Source organism: Crocodylus siamensis, chromosome 5 (assembly GCF_052110815.1).
Source record: "Crocodylus siamensis isolate JL-2025a chromosome 5, ASM5211081v1, whole genome shotgun sequence".
NCBI lineage: Eukaryota > Metazoa > Chordata > Crocodylia > Crocodylidae > Crocodylus > Crocodylus siamensis.
Window position 1 is genome coordinate 121,040,954 of NC_143399.1, and position 20,110 is coordinate 121,061,063.

The 20,110-nt window shown below is 36.4% G+C and overlaps 1 protein-coding gene across 2 annotated transcripts in view; it reads right to left on the bottom strand.

The window, feature by feature from the left end:
- The window catches only part of POU6F2 (POU class 6 homeobox 2), a 421,158-nt gene that overhangs the window by 319,118 nt on the left and 81,930 nt on the right, over positions 1 to 20,110 (bottom strand). The gene's annotated exons all lie outside the window — the stretch shown is intronic.

Genomic DNA, 20,110 nt, shown 5'->3' on the forward strand with positions numbered 1-20,110 from the left:
AGGCATAAAATTCATTCCTTTGACAGTCACTACCAGCTCACCATAGCTAGATATCATTGGAGCTGTATCAACTCTAAGCCTTACAAATGGAACATGTTTTCCTAACAACTTTAGTTAAAAAAGGCAATAATCCTAAAGGAGAGTTGGCTTTAACTCATACAACAAAAAATGATCAAAAGCAATGCTGTAATGTCCCACAACAACTTCCACGCACGCAGCTTCCTGGGGAGCTATTCTTGCATTTAACTATATATTGAAGATTTTCTTTCAAGACTGATAGGAAAACTCTTCCAGGAGAAATTCAAGAAAATGTCCAACTCAAAATTCTCTCATGCTGAAATGTGTAAGTACCATCCTAGTTTGTTTGCAAGGATCCATGTCCTCACTAGCAAATGCACATACAGTATTTTCTTAAGTTTGTAACATTTCATTACAAAAAGTAATTAAAAGATGTGCTGTTAATTTCACAAACAAGGAAATCCTTATTCAGATCTCTGACTGCTCTGTATTATCAGAGGGCTATAACAAGCACAGTGTAACACTAGCTTTCAGAGATGCACAGGCCATGGAAGGAAGGCTTTAGATATTGAATTCACAGCAGGCTAATCGATCCAGAAGAAAGCTTTTCCTGCTGAGTAAGGCTGAGGGAAAAAAAAGAAAAACACTCTACACCCTTGGGAATTGCATAGCTTTCTGGCAAAGAAGGAACGCTCCTATTCTTGGTTGGATATCTTCCCGAGCCCCTAAACTTGGGCCAAACAGACAGCGGAAATGACTGTCCCCCCAGGTTAGAAGTAATTCTATGTGCACTACGTAGAGATAACCCTTCAATCCAGGGGCTTCCTGGTTTGAGTGGTGTGACAGTATCTGGCTCATTAATGCTTTAGTGTTGTGCAGAATGAGCCCTAACAGGGACCTCTCAGCTAGAATTTTTAATATTCTACCTTGTCTGTCAGTCAGACGCACAGGAATTTTCCTTTTCATCTGGACTTTAGAGACTGGGTTGAGGAAGTTCTCTTGGTCCTCGGAAGCCATTCCCATAATGGTGTGTGCAACAAAGCCTTTACTTTAGGCTTCACAGCCCAGCAGATAGAAAACTGTTTTATACCCAGTCCCAGGCCCTTTCACCATAGGCATTAATACTGTATTCCTTCTTCCAGGGATGATATACATGGTGCAAGTGGCATTCAAATAACGCTGACTGAGACTAGATATTAAATAGCTAGATACAGAAGACCCTACAAAGTCCTCTGAAGTTGACTAAATATTGTCCATTAAACAACATTGACTATGCAACTTCTTCTGACCTATGAAAACTGTAAAGTCTCCCAGTGAATCACAGTGGATTAAGGGGAGATGCCCTAGACATGGCTATTCTGTCTGAAGAGAAGACAAAAAACCTGATTTTTACCCCATATGTCTCCAACTCCTAGAGGAACTCTATTCTGTCTCTACCTGGACAAAGTCCTGAAGGAGAAGTAGAAGCATAAATTATTTTTAATACAGAGTTGCAGAAAAGATCAATGTATACGTTCTGGAACAAACAGGTTTGAATCTAGAACTATAAGACATATGCTTTAAAGAGGGATATTGATGAAAAATAGGAGAGCTCTGTATTGAGTAAAAGGAGATATACAAGTACATGCTTCTAATAAAATAGTGAAGTATTTATCTGATAAACAGACCACTTTAAACATTACAAAATAATTGTCATATTAAAAAACATCATTATTAATGGTTTAAACACTTGTATTTCAATTCTGAACATTATATGCTCCATGAAGCTCACCAGCAGCAGAAACAAAGGTTTATTAGCTAGTTTACAAAAATCTCACAAAACAGGTCAATAAAAAAAGTGGAAAATGTCAACTAAAATTGTGACTTACAGCACTACATGATTATACATATAAATGGCTTTGTGGGCTTTGCATTCCTTGCTGCATGCAAAATTCAAATATAATTCTCAAATAGAAAATAAAAAAGCTTATGGGTCTGATCTCCTTTTGCCTCCCACTTCGTGTGAAGCTCTGCAAACCAGGTGGGTCATCCTCCCATCCTCATCAGATGGCATCCTACATTGACTCGGTTCAAGTGCAGGTCATTATACAAGGTGAGAATGGCATCAAGCTTCTTAAGTCTTCAACTAGCATAATTCTGCTCTCACTTTTACCCTGACATAGCTCTATTCAGTCCAATTTTCCTTGTGATGAATAAAAATAACTCCTACCTCATTCAATGGGAGTCAATTATATTCTGTGTAGGAATGGGAGTGGGAAGGAAAAGAGACCATGCCCATACCCTGCCAAGACCCAGACTGTTGCCAGGAAAACAAGCTTCGCTGTAAAAGGGGTCCTCTAGTGAGAAAAGCGTGAGTCGGGCAAGTCTCAAGTTCCAGCTAAGCATTGATATGACAGCTGTGAGGCTTGGGGTGGCTAGTAAGGGGTGAGTGGAGGGCACCAGTGGCACCCTAAGGAAGGCACTACATTAAACAAAATAAAGGGCAGCTGATACATGAACCCAGGGTTTACCCTAAAGATAGAACTAGGTATCCGGAGAAAATTGAGGCAAGGCTGAGGGCAAATAAGTAGGCCTGTGCAAGTTGGCAGTGATCCGATCCAGCTTCAGATCTGGCTGCTTTGGATGGCCTTGATCTGACCCAGAGCTCCGGACTGGGTTTCCACCTCGATCTGGCCGAAGCAGCTCCGAAGCTTTGGTGCCGCCTTGGAGATCCAGCCATAAGGTATAATGGGGAATCAATTAAATATTTATACCTTTGCTGTTTCTTGTCCAATTTGGATGAAACGTGCAGGGATGGTAGCCTCTGCTAAGAGCATGAAATCTGCCATGTTTCAAGGAGATCGGTGCAGGGGTTTGGGGGGAACTGTACCCCAAATGCTTGAAAGCAAAGCTCCTGTCACGTCTGTGTTACAACACGGGGGGGGAGGGGGGGGTCAAAGCTGCATGGATGGTAGCTCTTACTGAGATCATGAAGCTTGCCATGTTTCAAGGAGATAGGTGCAGGGGTTTGGGGGGAACTGCACCTCAAATCTGTGGACAAGCAAAACTTCAGAAGCGTCTGAAGCTTCTCCAGATCAAAGCTCTGTCCGAAGCCTCGCACAGCCCTACAAATAAGCCCAGAGGACTATGCTAAGGAGGAAGCACACCAAAGAGGCTCCTCAGGCTTCTAAAAGCAGCCTCCCAAGTATCAGAGTATGACTTCAACAGAAAAGTTATTCTGTGGAAAAGGCCCTGAAAAAGGTAAAGGCACAACTGTAGCGCATCACCATACTTCTTGGCAGTAAGCATGCGCTTCTTGGCAGCCAGAGTATATCCTAGCAATTCTTTGGAGCCATTACATTTCCAGAAAGGGAAGCGCACTAACAGTGATTTGTGAGTGATTGTTGATTATATTAAAAACAAAACTGAACAAGTTTTAAATTTGTCTTTCCATCAAAAAGACACGTAGTCACACATATTACAAGTTATTTCAAATCATTCCATTAAACTGCAAACTGAGTCGTCCCTAGTCATCAATCAAGCAAGTTTAGGGATCAAGTGAATACTTATCTAGGAGGTTGACAAAGAGAAACCAAGTAATGCAGAAATATCAGTGACTCATTGCTGAACTAATACCACTGTGTTTTACCACTGTATTGTAAAGTTACCAGTTCTGGATCTGATTGCCCAATACAGTCTAGCTGCTTTGTGCCACCCCACCAATGCAAAATCAACTATAAACCTGTTTTAATTAGTCAGTCAAGCCAAATATATAACTAGAACTCCTGGAATGAGAAATGTTGACCTCCATATCCGAAGAAGTTCATGACATCTAAGGAGTCATGCCACTAACCTCAACTGAGCCTCATATGCCATCATATCCCTAAATCTTTTTCACGTATTAAAATTTTTGCCTTTGTAGAAAGGTCAGGCTGTTCTATGGCTACTGTTAGTTGCTCAGGGTGGCAGAACTGAAGGGCTGGCAATTATAGAGCTGATCAGTGATCAGCATCTTCTGACTGGTCTTAAATATTAATGAGGGAGGCATCCTAATAAATGTACCATCAGTTTGTTGGATAAACTGCTTTTCACTTCTTCCGGTATATCGAGGTACATTGGTTCCAGTACTGACAGTACACTCACTTCAGGGGTGGCTAAGTAATCCCTAAACATATCACTATTAAAGAGTTCTTTCACCTGAGTTCTTTCACAATTAAAAGAAACGGGCTTTCATAACATAAAACCAAATTGTATGACAGACTCCATGGGTTCCATCTTCACTTAATCTAAAGAAGTCAGACACAGAGCTTTCACTGAGTAGGTCTAAGTGTGCGAAATAAAGTTATCGTGACAGTTTCTCATCTTTCCCTATTCATATTAAAAGCAAAAAATAAAAAACAACCGCCCCCAAAATTACAAGCTTAGCATTTAAAAAGAGGTAGGATTTTTGTTGTTGTTACTACTTACCAGCTCTAACCCTTACCTTTCTTTTTAGTTTCTGAACATCTCCCTTCTATAATTTGACTTCTTTAGCTTTATTAAATGCCTATATCTTTTATCAAGTTTTACATTTTTATTTTATTGTGATATAGCTGTGAGCATGTTGGTAGAGATGCTTTATAAATTTACTGTTCTCCTTGAAGAGATTGTGTGTTATGTCCTTACTGCAAACAGTATATATTCAGAAATATGACACATACATGCCATCCTTTTTGACATCTAGCAGAAAGCTTTAGCCCTAATAGCCAGAATCTTGGCTCTTTGTTAAACCCACAGAATCCTTCCTGCCAGCTGTACATGAAGGAGTGCATTATGACCCAGCAGAAGCATTGTAAAGAAGAGTCTACAGTTATTAAAGGGGAAAAAGAGTAAAAACTACTTTAGAAATATGGTAATTATAAAAAAGCAGTAGTTTTATTTCATAGCCATGGGTCTCATTATTAATTTAGCAGCCAGGTCAATAATTCTGCAAGGCCAGAACAACAGCTCTACTTCAAAAGAAAAGCTATGAAAGCATTCACAAAATTGGATAAATACAACTTTTTTGTGTGTATTTACCTGACTCCAATAAACATTTTGTATTATATAGTGTAGCTTGTTTGGTAGATCCTTATTAATGATTTAATGAACTACTTGTTGGACAAGAACTTTATGAACAGAAACCGTATGATGGTGGAAACAGTTTAAAAGTGTAGATGGACAGAGAAAGAGAGAGGTTGAATTATGCCATTAAAATGGATTTAAAAAAACCCAACAAACAACTGTTGTCATCTGCAGTTGTGCATAAAAACTACAATAGAAAATGCATGTACTAACCCACTCGGATTTCCAGTTCCCCCAAATACTGGTGAATATGCAACAGCTTTAACATACATTTTACTTGACATACGTACATATGCCCATGTATTTCATGCTGACTTTTTTGTGAAAATAAGTGTCCCACCTGCCTTCTTTGGAGGACTGAGGCTTCCAAATGAGAGGAATGAGGCCCATAACTATTAAATAATGTTTAATAAAAAAGGACAGAATTGGAATTTTCCTTTCTGATCTTTTTCATTTAAAAAAATATTTATATGAGACACTATGTTCCTGGAAATACTTTTCTTGGTGTAAACACATCATTTGTCAATCCATTTAATTTCTTCATATTCTCATCCTTTCTGTTCATGTTACTTCTCCTCATTCAATAGTACTCCGATGATAATAAATGCTCAAAGAATTGCTCAGAGAACTGTCCTGACTTAATGACAGCACGTGGCAGGATAATTACTTTACACAGAATACATATTAGTTTACCTTTTTTATGCACATATAGAAACTTAATTAATCTTACATCCTACACCACTGTGGGATAGCTGTTGAGCGCTCTGCATTGGTACTTGGACTACCTTTTCCACTTCTGGCATCCTTCTGTTGAAACTTTTAACAGGACTCTATGGCACCACAACATTTGAAAAACAATGTTTATATACAAATCGCTGAACCTGTGAACTTCTGATCTGTTTTCCAGCATAACCCAGTGATCTCAACTTTTCTACTTTCTTCTACTTGCACACACAATTCCACAGTTGCCAGCTATCATTCTGAGGCAGAGTGAAAACAATTTACAGGCTTTTGGCAGGATTTGATATTACTATAGATGGCAAGGTTGCGTTGTGAGGAAATGCTGCTGCTGGTACAACAACACCAGTCACAGTGGAAGGAGATCCTACAGGAGAGAACTGCACTTACATCCCAAGGTGACAGGCACACACAATACTAACATATGAGAGAGAGAGAGAGAAAGACTAGGAAAACTACAGATCTAAGATATCTACACTACGTGCCATAACAGTAGTTTCTTTCCAGCAAATATATCCAGTATCATTAAAAGGAATTTTCACTGGAGGCTCCCTTGGCCTCAGCAGTACAGGATTCACTCTTTATTGAATGCATATATTGCATATATTGAGCACATCATAATTTAATTGGATATAATGAGAGACAGAAAGGATGGTAATTTCAACAGTAGCATATATGCCTCAGAAAAGATACTCCATTAACAGGCCATACAGAAATGGGGCTTAACGCCTGTCAGAGCGAGATGACACGTTCAGCAAATACATCCTGACCATCCTGGAAATTAAACTCCATTTGAGAAATGTAAACCTTATTACACAGATCAGCTTTGTATTAATTTGTGATGTTGTTGACTTGGTATTCTTGTATCCATACTGCCTTTGAGTCATATTTTCCTTTGGGTCTTTGCACAAAACTATTCAACATTGTGACAATAAGCATGATTAAGAGTACCCTGTCACTGGGATAGAGTTAAGTTTGGCCTCAGCAGAAAAGATAAACATGGGCAGAAAGCACCACTAATATGAAAACAATGTGCCTGTTTCTAAAAGATGACTTGTAAAAATACTGTACAAAAGAAATATAAGGAATGAATATATTATACATGGGCTTCATACACATGTTCAAATGACCTGGGAGAATTCTCTTGGGTTTGTTCTCCTGGTGAGAAATTTACCCAGAGATACCTGAACAGAATAGTAAACCCTTGAAAAGCAGAGAGCTTGCAGTGCTGATGTTGTGCAGCCAGGGGTTCCCTTTGCAACCATGTCAAAAAAGTTTCATTCCTGACACGTGACAGACACAAAAAAAGCTTGAGAATGCTCCTGCGTTATTGTTTGTCCTGAAAAACCATGAACCCATAGAACCACATTAATCATTCTGAGCAGATCCAATATCCTTCTCCTTTCCAAAAAGTTTACTCTCCTTGTACAGCTTAAACTGCAAGGGATCAAATTCTGAAGTCGGTTACTTTTGGGCAAACTTCACTATGTTTAGTTAGGTAGCACATATTCAAAAAAGAAAAAAGAAAAAGAAAAAAGAAACCCCATAGAAACAGATTTTTGTTTAAAGGCTTCAATAGGAATTTTGATTATGGAATACAAAAATCAGATAGCAGAGAAGCAATGTTTTTGCCAAAAAACAAGCGCTGTTTACCTGTGGACACTGAAGGCAACATAGCAAACTGCTACAAAAATTATTTTACTAGGAATAGTCAGTTTGCTTTTCAAACATCTTAAATGGCAATTAGTACCTTCTCCATCAATCTAAGCCTGATAAAATGGAAACTACCAAAGAGAAAGCAGCAGCTGTGTTTGAGCACTGTCCCCCTTCCCTGAACCCCTCCAGAAGCCAAAACTAAAAAACCAGTGAACCGAGAGTTGCTATGAATAAACAATATAATGTCATACAGTAAGTTTACAGGGTGAACAGTGATCTTCTGTGGGTACAAATGATCATAGCTCCTTTGATTTCAGTAAGAATTTGGCCAATAGCAGCTATAACACAAGTCTTTACTTAGACCCCAAATCTGTAATATGATTTTCTCATGAAGACATGTACATTCACACAGAAGGCTGCACAAAAATATCTGAATGAAGAATCAGAGACTTCATGTGTATTAGGAATACCACCATGTCTCTGTATCATGAGCTATTTAAATCAATCTTACATGGCACAAAAGTGTATCTAAACATTTTTTTAAATGACTGCCTCCCTTTAGATAGGCGGTACAGGTGACCTAACCCCACAAGCACATCTCCCTTTGACATCTAGGGTGAAATCCTGAACTCTTAATGATTTTAAAAAGGCCAGAATTCACCCCTCTAGCTCTGTAATATCCAGACTCCTAATAAATATTTTCCTTGTATAAATTCTTCTTTTAAAACAAAGAGAGAACCCCCCCCTCAATGTGATTGTGTTTTAAGGCGATGTTAAATAATGACATTTTTCTCCTTTAAAATATCTTGCTTTCTGAATGCTGGGTGCATTTTAAGCAAACTTATTTTTCACTTTGAAAAAAAATATCATTTTTAATGCTGCAAAAGTGTATTACTAAATAAACTGACAAAACATCTTAGAAACTAACATAAACGTGCAATTTTAATGCCTCCTAATCACACAAATCAATACAAGATTTTTGTACTTGTGCATGACCTTCTTCAAATTATCCCTCCATTTTGGCTGAATCAGAATGAGCGTGGGCTATTTGATAAAAAACACTAAGTGTGTGAAATGAGGGGCCCTCATCGCTTCTGCCAGACTCCTCTTGACAGAATGATGATAGAAGCATCACATCCCTGGGAGAGTAAATGCAAACTGACAAGAGATGAGCCTTTAGATGTTGAATATAATCTTGAATTGTGCTTGAAGTGTCTTATTATCTTGTCTTTTGATGTCTGAAGGGGTGGCTCATTGTTAGAAAAAGGAAAACCCTTGCACATCTTTGCCCATCTTTAAAAATTGTTTGGCCTTTAACAACTGCTTTTCCAACTAATGTCCATTTTTCCTGACAATAAATATGGCAGGTCGTCAGCAAGTGACAAACAATTTACTTTACATGCCAGGCTTTTATGGTTTTTGAGAGCTCATGTGGAAGCATATTTTAAAAGCACTTGGAAATTAGCACCATTACAAATGTTAAGATGGCTGAGGTTTTGTGTATATATTTTGCTATGTAGTTACTCATTACTGTATTTCCTGCAGTTTCTGTTTTTAAATCTCGTCTTCCCTGAACTCAGACTGCTCCTAAAGTTCTTTATTTATCATTGACTAATTTTAGTCAATGAAAAATAAAGAGTAACAAGCAATTTTCTTCTGCTTTAAAAAAAAAGTTCTCTTACGGAAACGGTGCTTGGGTAATGCATAAAAATCATATTTATTAATCATAACAAATCAATATCGGTAGTGGTATGGTACAGTTTACCTGTAAACCAGACCCTCAAAATCACATTACTGGGAGGTTTTTTTCCCTCCAACCAGCTTGATTTTTAAAAAAAAAAACTTAAAAGTTTAATGATGAATCAGATCAATATGATTCCTTAGCAACTAAATCACAGGCACACTAGTTTTTCCTGTCACAGAACCAGTTTTGTGAAAGCAGTCAAGTTCTTTTTTCAGGTCTCCGTCACTCTGAGAATCCATAAGAATTCTCAAATGGATCATAAACTGTTACAGGGTTCAGGTTATTGTATCATTATAAAAATGTATTGATACACTACAGATGACAAGACATGCAGCTCTTGTGCTAGTCTATTACAGCCATCTGAATACCGTAAGAAATATCAGATATAAACAAAATAAAACAGTCAGTGGTAAGCTGTCTTTTAGGGAAACTGAACTGTTTCTATCAGTCTTAACCTGTTTTGAACTGGAACAGTTTTGAAACGTGCCACACTGTGAACTAAAGAATTTTGTAGGAAGTGATGAAAGACATGAGGTGGGATGGATATAAAACATCCGTTTTATGATCGCAAGGAAGGGCCGTATGCTGCTCCCATTGATATCGATGGATATTTTGCCACTGACTTCACTGGCAGGTCCAAAAGAAAAGGAACAGATTTTCAGCTAGTATACATTGGGAGTCCAAGAGAGCTACAAAAATTTACCCCAGCTAAGGACCTGCCACAATGTAATACTGAACAGCATAAAGACACTGAGCACCATGTACTCACAGGAAACAGGTAGGATCTGAGAAGCACTCAGCACCAAAACTAAGCACTGCGGCGATCCAGGAGCAGGAGGAACAATTCTGCAAACCCTTACTCATGATGAATAATATAACTCATCTGAGCTAGGGTCTACTTCATCTGGCCCTTCTCTTTTTCTTTTTACTCATAAAAACAGAGACTGGGGGAAGGGTGGGGGTAGCCCTAGTAATGCCAGCTGATTGAAAGGGATTTTTTTTTTTTTGGTCAGTGGAGGTTATGAGAAGCTTCAGTGTGCTGTATCTAGGCAGTTAAAATAGGAAGAGTCTGAAAGTGATGCATCAAATCATAGGAAACAGAGCTATACAGAGTTTTCTTCCTGCTCTTTATAATGAAAAAATATTTAAATGACTCATGTAGATGTTTTTCATGCTAGACATTATGATTAAACATATTTTCTGTACTTATGCGTGCATTAAATAACGTATGTTTGATTGAAAAAAAAATACCACCAACAAAAAAATGCAATATTTCCATTTTCAAGCTTTTTCCAGTAGTAAATTTCATTTTGCCTTTAGAGAGATTTGTGGCTTGCAGTCCCAAATATTTATGATGAGAGGCAAGCAAGTATAAGAAAGGAGGAGAAATATCAGACCTGCACATTTACAATCCCCTTTCAGCTAGTGCATATCTATCTCATTTTCACCTCCAATCACTCTTGTTTTTTAATGAAGTTGTGGAACCACGATAACTATCTTGCACAGTCTTCAGTTGTCTTAAAAAAACTTGATGATTAAATTCAGCTATATATCCATACTTACTTTTCATCTCACAAACAGTTATACTATAGACAAGCATTTTCTTAACAAAGATTATATCATTTCTGACATTATATATAATTTCCGTCATGTACTGAACCAGTTTTATGTCCCAATAAAGTCAATGGGCATTTTGCAAATTTTTATTGATGGGTGTTGAATCAGATAACCTTGTTACACAACACACCAGAATTTTGCTGTTAAACAATAGTGTACTGACTAAATTAAAAAGGACAAAACACCACAGATTTCACTGTACATTTCAACATTATGTTATATTTATATATAAATATTCAGCCCTTTTAACCCAATTGGGTTTTTTTTAAACAGACAAAATGCGCAAGAATGTTTAGCTCATAGGACTTTAGCCAACTAGGGATTTAATCAGATGTGCATTTATTCACATGAGCAAGTCCCATTAAAACATACAGGACTTTCCACATATATAATGAACACTCACGCAAATTATGCAGGATCTGGCCTGATATGTTTACTCAAATTCTTAAGCAACATCTCTCTATACTGGGTACATGTAAAAATACCTATTAAGACAATATAAAATATAAAAAATACCCATAGCTTTATTTACTCAAGAGATTACAATGAATCCGAATGGCCTTCTTCTTCCTCTGTGATTAACAGTATGCAACATGGTGAGATAAATACCTAATTAAAATGCCTGAAGACCTATTTACCATGAGGCAATTCCCGCTTCTCAGGTAATGTGAATTTTATATCTTCCTCTGAAAGGGTGGTCTAGTTGTATTTCTGGGGTGTGCGGGAGGCCTTGTTTTTTGTTCTTTAAAAAAATGTGGAAAACCACAATATATTGCAGTAGCATTGAGGTAAAATTCTACAAAGTCACTTGGGTTACATAAGGTGACAGAAGAATATGACCCATGTCTGTGCATATGCTTGAAGGCAATTTATATTATGTTATACAGATATTGTGCATTGCATTATATATATACATATGGGGTTGAGTCAAAGAGAGAGAACACAGAGAACAAGCAAGAGCAGGAGGAAGTGCCAATGGAAAAAGAGGCTAGTTTTATTCTTGGAGTCACTTTCAACTTTAGACTTTTAGAGCGAGGGGACATATGTGGGGGGATATCTTTGACACAGTCTTAACAATTCAGTTCCTTATTCCAGCACACACAATGGGTATTTCTGGATTCCAGGATTAGGTTTATTGCTAATGTTTTGCTTAATACATTAAAAACATTAGAAATTTTAAAAGTGGGCCCATAGCTGAAGTAATAAAGAAATGTAGTTACCATTACATATAGTAGCAAACAGACAGGAAACACTAAACTTTTTTAAGAGCTTCTATTGAAGTGGCTCTATAAATTCAGCCAAAGTTTTCTAGAAAAGTCTTCGATTGATAAGATTAAATTAAATACTGTTTTGTCGCAACATATTTCTTCTGCATTCTTTAAAAAATACTTCTGTTTCTATGTATATAACACTTGTAACTGGCAACAATTAATTCTTTGTTTTACAAAAGAAAAAATATTTTCTTATTCGCTTTGAACAACACCCAAACCTTTACAGCTTCTTGAAAATGCATTTTAAAAAGTAACTGACATTACAGTCTGGCATTCTGGCAAATCATTTTATTTTTATGTTAAATAAATTTAACTTTTTGGTGGTCATATTTGGGTGCTTTTAGTTTGCTTTGTTTTCTGCATCACAGTATTTTTCTGGCTACAGTTTCAAAGCATTCAGGGACTAAAATGAGTTTGCCTTTCAGGGAATTAAAAGCCATCAATTACAAAAAAAATCTCTTCTTTTTCCAAATTCTAAATCAGAAATAAAGAAATTCAAATTATATTTCAGAATTTAAAAAGTGGTCACTTAGTATTAAATATATACATTTGGGAGATGTATTCCAATTGGATAAATGTCTGGATCTTTGGAATACTTTAAGAAGAAAACCCAATTTCAGTCCCCCTGTGAACAGCAGGCTTTCTTTAGCTAGACTGGATACAGTACTATTCTTCTCAAGATGACCTCTACTTTCAAACTAAAAGGGCTTAATCCTGCTTCTGATAGTGTCAAAACAGTATCATAACATAGAGCAGGAGATGTCATTATGAAACAAAGACAGATCTGTATTGTTACTGAGTTTTATTTTATACAGTGGAAGAGAGAAAACATGAATCTACGTTAATAAATATAACTAATTCTTCACTAGATGTTTTGTTACAACCTTTCTGAAACCTGCAGATTGGTAGCAAATTAAATAATTTGGGATCTATGCTTATTTTCTTTTTGATCACTTGTTAATTTTGTGATGTAGTTGATGTGTGAATGTAATTGTGTCATCTAAGTAACTGATCTCTTTAGGAATCAGTTTTGGAGCTGGTGACAGAAAGTTAATATAGGAAAATAAAATGATAATTCATGAACTTGAATATACTGAATGTTTCACTTTCCTATATCATGAAAAACTGATATTCCCAATTCTTTGACTCTGCCAAGAAAGAAGAGACACATAGTATGTGCAGAACAGAAGAACGAGCTTAGTAAAGAAAAAAATTAAAACAAAGAGCCCACAAGTGTCAGGAAAGAACAAAACCTAGGTAGACAACACAACAAGAAAAATCCAGTGCTACATAGGATATTAAAGAGAAAAAATGATCCACAGGAGAATGGCAACTGTTACTATGAGCTTCCTACAGCTAGCTCTGCCTTTGGATATTTTTAAAAAATTTATTAACCTGACAGCAGGAAACTTTACACAGGTTGCCCCCTGACAGGGTGCCAGTTTGGTATAAGCACTTTGCTAGCTTTTTGGTTAGCATAGGAAAATCAAGGGAAGTGTTAAGTGGTGCCATGTGCATATTTGGGCAGCTGTGACTCCTCCTCTGCCTACACTGCACATTCCCATGGAGGACTGGGTCTAATCAGAAGAAGTCCAATGGAAACATCAAATTCTTTTGCCTTTTCTTTTTCACGTCTGCTTCCTTTTTAACATCTGTGTGAATGTCTGATGTATTATTTATCTCAAAACATAAACCAGCAAGGATCTCAATCAAAGGGAGTACCAGTTCTTTCACAAATTATCTGTTTACTGTCTAGTACACAAGCAAGTTCTCTTTGAAACAGCAAGGCACTTATGTAGGTTTTTAAAAAGAAATATATTTGTTTGGTATTAAATTTCTTTCCAAAGCTCTAAAGGTATGGTGGGGGGAAGGTGTCTGAGGGAGGAAGTAAAGTAATTAAAGATTAAATATCTGTTGATACAAAATCAGGGAAACGGAAATCTATTGGTTAAAGTATATGAATACTCTTCCCCAGGAACTATTATGCTGTTTTGGTAAACAGCATGCAAACCTCAGACAAGAAGTACAGATTACACATACAAACCTGGTTCACAGAAATTTAGCAAGAAGATAATTATGAACAAAGATAAAAACCATTTTTCTTTTTAAAATGGCGTTACTCAGGCTTTAGCTCTCAACAGTGATGTTTAAAAAAGTGTTTTTGTTAATAAAAAGATTAAGGTACTGCAATGAACTAACGTACCCCAAAATTACGAACAGACTGATCGGTATCAAGTGAAAATAAGGGAATTAACAATGAAGAATGATTTACTTATTAGTCATGAGTCCAGTCTTGTGTCTGTTTAAGCTAATGGGAACAGAATCTAGCCCTATCTTGTCCTAGCCTGCTTTTGTATGTTTTAATCAGATACAGCTGTTTGCACATTTACTTCTTGGGCTGCCTGCAATACCTAGTCACAGCGGCAAGGATGAGTTAAAGATGGATTTTCAATCTCCTCATTGTCTCTACCTTTGAGTTGAATAGCTGTAATGACTTCTTTAAGTTTTAGTGGGCAATATTCTCTTTATTCATATGTGCAACCTTCAACGACAGCACTGGAAACTTCACCACAAATCAAGGCAATATATAAAACTTAGAATCGCCTTTTTAACTTTGCACTTATCCAACATCTTTAAAGATCATTTACTCTAACAGTTAAATAAACATTCAACACATTTAAAAAAAACAGTAATCAAGAGTGCATATAAATTAGTACTTAGAAAGTATGCCCAATCCTGGAAAATATTTGTGCCATGTGTTCTCATGTAAGGATCCTATTAATGATCTCCATGGGACTATTCACATTTAGCAGAAGTGATCACGTGCTCAAGTGCTGATAGGATTGAGCCCATGAACCTTACTGACTGTATGAATATTTTTGACCTAATATCTTTTTACAAAACACATCGATTGACACTACAGAAATTACTACAGGCAGGCTGAATGCTAGTCATAATATGGGAGAGAAAACTATATAAGCTGGTTAAAGTGATTTAAAAACTGAGCTTAAAATAAAGCTATGCTTTTAATACTACAAGGATCTGGCCTATAATCTGAACTACAAGTTAAAAAGACTTGCACACACACAATGCTTTTGTGCGCATTAAAAAACATTAAAGCTATCCAATGGACCTCTCTGCAACTTGTTAAAAAAACATTTCTTCTGGGCAGAGACCTTGTAGGCCAAGGCTCTGTATGCAGATATACTGTATAATCATGTTTCAACTCCCTTCTAAAAATAGAAACTCCAGCTAAAACACTGCAGAGAACCCTTAATATACTGATGCAAAGGGTGGTATTAGGTTGAAGGCTTACATTTATCCCCAGTTAACCACAGTGTTAATGGCTAGAATGTCGGTGTCCTCAAAGCCACCTGACAATGACATGTGTTCTAACCTACAGAGACTATTGTCTCAAGAGGGGAAAGACCAGAGAGTCCTTTTGAATCTAAAGTAATTCTTGGACTGTAAATTCTAGTCAAGACAACTTGGATGACAATTAAAAAATTAAACCAGATAATGAGCATTTACTTCAAAAAGGGTGCCAAGAAGGCAAACATTTTTCTACAAATATTACTGATCTATGCCTTGGTTCATACACATACTGCTTCACAGAGATTCACACTTACAAGGAAAAATGGATAAAATTCTAAATTTTGCATAAGGATACTACAAAGGCAGGCAAAATACTAAAATCAAATTTCAGTATTTTAGATGGCAAATCTCTTTCATACACACATGTATTTGTATACATGTGTGCACATACATACACACACATGCACACATATTTGTATATACATGTGCACATACACACACAAATGCACACACCCACCCTGCTACCTGTAGATGAAAAGTTATCTTTTAATCCCTAACTACCATAAAATTAAGAAACCCTGACACTAAATAATTATACTCTACAGGCTGAGTTTTGCACCTTACCACAAACTAACTTTTCAGTTTGGTACGTGTAGAAATGTAGGCTCATGCCCTATCAGTACCTTTTTTTTAATAGCAGAGTAGAGTGATCTTAATTTGCACAGGTATCTTGGGTATAGCACCATGACCATTACAGTTACACAGAAATTAATAATCCAATTCTATGACAGCTAACAGCCATTTTGCCAAAGACTTTAGTGGAACTTGAATTGGGCCCTAATATGGGATTTACGTAGTACAGATTTTAAATAAAATATACGCAACGTCTCTGTATCAATGACCAAAAGTATATAGTCCTAATATAAATCATTAAACACACTTTCCTTTCATCAGGCTGCTATTAAAAGGAAACTTTAAACAAATTTGGAGAACATATCAAGATAGTGAATAAAAAACTTTGTAAGAGTAATTAACTTAGAATCCAATCCTGCAGTGTTTATTCAGTCTTAGGCAGAGCTCTCATTTTCATCAGTGGGAGCTTTCTTTAGTAAAGGCTGTAGAATTAATTTGAAGCACAGTAGTGTAACATAAAACTAGTTAATCTGAGAGTACCACTGCCAACCAATCCAATGCTTTACTCCAATTTCTACTCTTCTGACTCTTAGCATAATTAAATCATGTCTGAAATAAGAGATAAGTTCTGTAAAGATAAATAATGCAACAGTCAATATCACACAAAACTACTGTGTTACTTAATTAAATCTCAGTTTCTCTTTCATAAATGTTTCGTAGCTTTTCTAACTCTCCAGGTTGAGCAAAACCTTGCCTTTGACAGACTAACAACAGTCCTTTTCCTGAAATTTTACATTCTGTTTCTTTTCCCACTGATATTTAGCAGGATTTGAGCACTTTACTAGCAAATATTCCTTACAGAGGTCAAAGGTTCATAAGCAACTAAGTGCACAAGGTGCAGTTCACACACAAAGATTAAAAGACATTTTATTTTTCGAACAAAAAGTAGCAATAGTGCTAATCATGTGTACAATGGTGACTACTTTAAAAGACCACTTTGCCAAAAAAACAGAGGGGCACTTTCCCACCTGGTGTAAATGAACATTTACATTCGCTAAGGACCTAGAATCCAAGTTCCAGGATGAAATTATTCAAGACTTGTGGGCAAGCTATCATTGCACCAGGTGACACTCCCGCTGGCTGAGAAGCTTCAGCCTTCATCTCTCCTACTAGCAGCAGAGCATACAATTGGGAGATAGGCCGGAAATTTGCTGTGCACCTTCCCAAATCAAAAACAACCTAGTTAAGCTTTATACTGCATCACTGTCATCTGAAACTAGTGTTGCAATTGGAGAAAAGAAACATTTTACTAGTATTTATCACTACAATATATGCATAGCTGTTGTTCCTACAGCATACTTTATGTAAGGATACTACAGTGACGAAGGTGTGCAGTGTGTATAGGCCATAAGCATTTCATACCTTTTAGTCCATCAGTATACACTGGCACATTGTAGAAAACGAGGGGTAGAATTTATGCAACATTTGTGAAGGACACAGGTCACTTCAACAAACATGTCTCTTAAAAGAAAATTAAGTAGAATGTAAATGCCTGCACCTGAGGAAAAAGGGTTATTTTGCCCACTGCAAAGTACTGTAAAAATACCCAGTGCATCTGTATGACAACACAACCTGTGAAATGTTGCTAAGTGGGGTGCTCAAATGCTGGTCATTCCAACTTGTAAAGACCATTTCCCCCCCCCAAATTTGAAAAAAGCAATCTCTTTAACTTTCATCTACACACCAGTCTCCTCCCCTTAGTTTGTTAAAATGCTCCTCCCTTTCTCTGCTGAACATAGCTAGCAATTTGCATATAGGGTATATCAAACAAGAGACAGGAAACACAGAATTCTTATTTCATATTGTATGAAACAAAGTGATATGAGAAATGTTAATTTCTGCATCGATTTATGCACAGTGCACTGACACTACAATTTAAGAGACAGGAAAGTAAGGCCCAAATAACACATTCCTAACATGCCATTCACATTTCTAAACAGAGAGACTACTATAAAGTACTAAAAAGAACTGCATTTGAGGTGTCAATTACTTACTGAATTGCTTATTAAATTAGAAGTGTTGCATTGGCTCAATAAATAGAAAATGCCTATATTTTATATAAATTCACCAAGTTTTATTTTTGCATGTAGCAAAACAATCTCTCACTGTCTTTTCTTCCATGTTCCCAGTTACAGAAATAAACTGGCACAGGTTATTGCTTAAAAGGCCTTTACCATCTATCATAAATAAAATAAAACATAGATAAATACTAAATATGTTATACTAAGGTAGCTAAACTGTTTTCACCTACTTTGGTTTGCTTTGGCAGCAACTTGATAGCAGTATTAAAACAGTTTAGCAAACAATCTAAACTCATAAATATAGTTTTATATACTTAGTATATAAAACTTATATAGTATATACTTATAGTATATACTTATAGCATAGTACTTTTATTTACTTTTCTTCATTAATTTGTTTAGCTGAGCTAAATTCTATTTCCATTCCAAAGTAAAAAAAAAAAATTACAGTATATTATTTTTTATCCTACACAATAACTGTAATAAAAAGTATCCTGGCAGTCTACAATGGTATTAAAACATTCAAAACGACAATGACTCAGGAACATCTTACCCTTTGTTATAAAAGTTGCCAGATCTAAAACTAACTAAAACCAGAATATACAGACATTTTGATACTCTCTAGTTAAATGTGTTTGTAATGCTGCCAGACCTGGCTATGTTTAACGTTAATGCCTTGCTCCCTAAATATCTGATCAAATACAGTACATGAATATTTGTTAAGATATTCATACTTCCACACACAAATATTAGCCCTTTGAATTTTAGACATCACAATTCAAACATTTGAATAGCTAACGGAAATCCTATTTTCCATGGAAACCAAGATTATTATAGGATTCCTAAAAAAAATGGATGTGATATTTTACAATGGACATTGAAGTATTCTAGGAATTAAGTCTTAGCTTTTTTATTTCCTTTCTCTGCTGAAGTTACTTAATAAAACATTCTGTATAATATGTAAAAGGTATCCCTTTTAAAGAAAATTACATCTATTTTTTGCAAGAATCATTTAGCAGTTGTTTCCTCTAGCTGGGGTTCAGGCATGTTAACAGTGTTACAGATTCTTTATAGGTTACCAAATTAAAACTTGAATCTCAGAAAATGTGATTTCTCTCTGTCTCTCTCCTAAAGCTGCATTCTCTTTAAACAAGATCTTGTGCCCTTAAAGTTCCAGCTATAAGACTGTGTAAAATAAGGATGAGCTCCATTCCCTCCAAGGTTTCATAAAGTCACAAATGGAAATAATTAAAAGGAACTCTTTCAGGAGAAATTGCTGTACAACCAAAATGTCACTATATACCATATAGCGCTGCTCCAGCACAGACATCTATCAACATCTATCACTCAAGCACGCGCCTCAACAACTCGGCTCCCTTTTCTGATTAGAGATCACAGTTGCTTGAGTTGGCTTACAGGGTGTCATCCCTTTGAATGACAGATGTCTATGCTGGAGTGCCACTCTTACTGCTCTTGTTTTGGTTATGAAAGGTAACATTTTCATTTGGCATAAGTTACAGTGTAAAAAAGAAAAAAAAAAAGTGTATTTTCTCCCTCCCCCCACCCTGTATGCTTCAGCAGAAAAAATTAATTCCTAATATAAATTGTAAAAAAAAATACACCTGTAGGCAATCGCCCTGGCAGTGCTTGTTTACTCAGCACAGAGTGTTTTCTCTAGCTATTTTCCAGTTCTCTTCTCCTAGCTTTCTCTTTACTCCAAGAAATGGTAACTCTTCAGTTTACTTTTCCCTCCGAAGGGACTGTGAACAACTGGAGCTGATGTTTAGGCAATAGATGTTGTTAGTAAGGTGTTTCAACAAAGGAAGCTCTCTCTTCTATATTTAAATCAGAGACAGTTCAATGAAAGAAAATAGACGCTGTCTGCCAATGCGCATAAAATAAGTTCATTGTTGACCAAAGTTTTCAGGAGGTGACACTCTGGGTATTCTGGTACC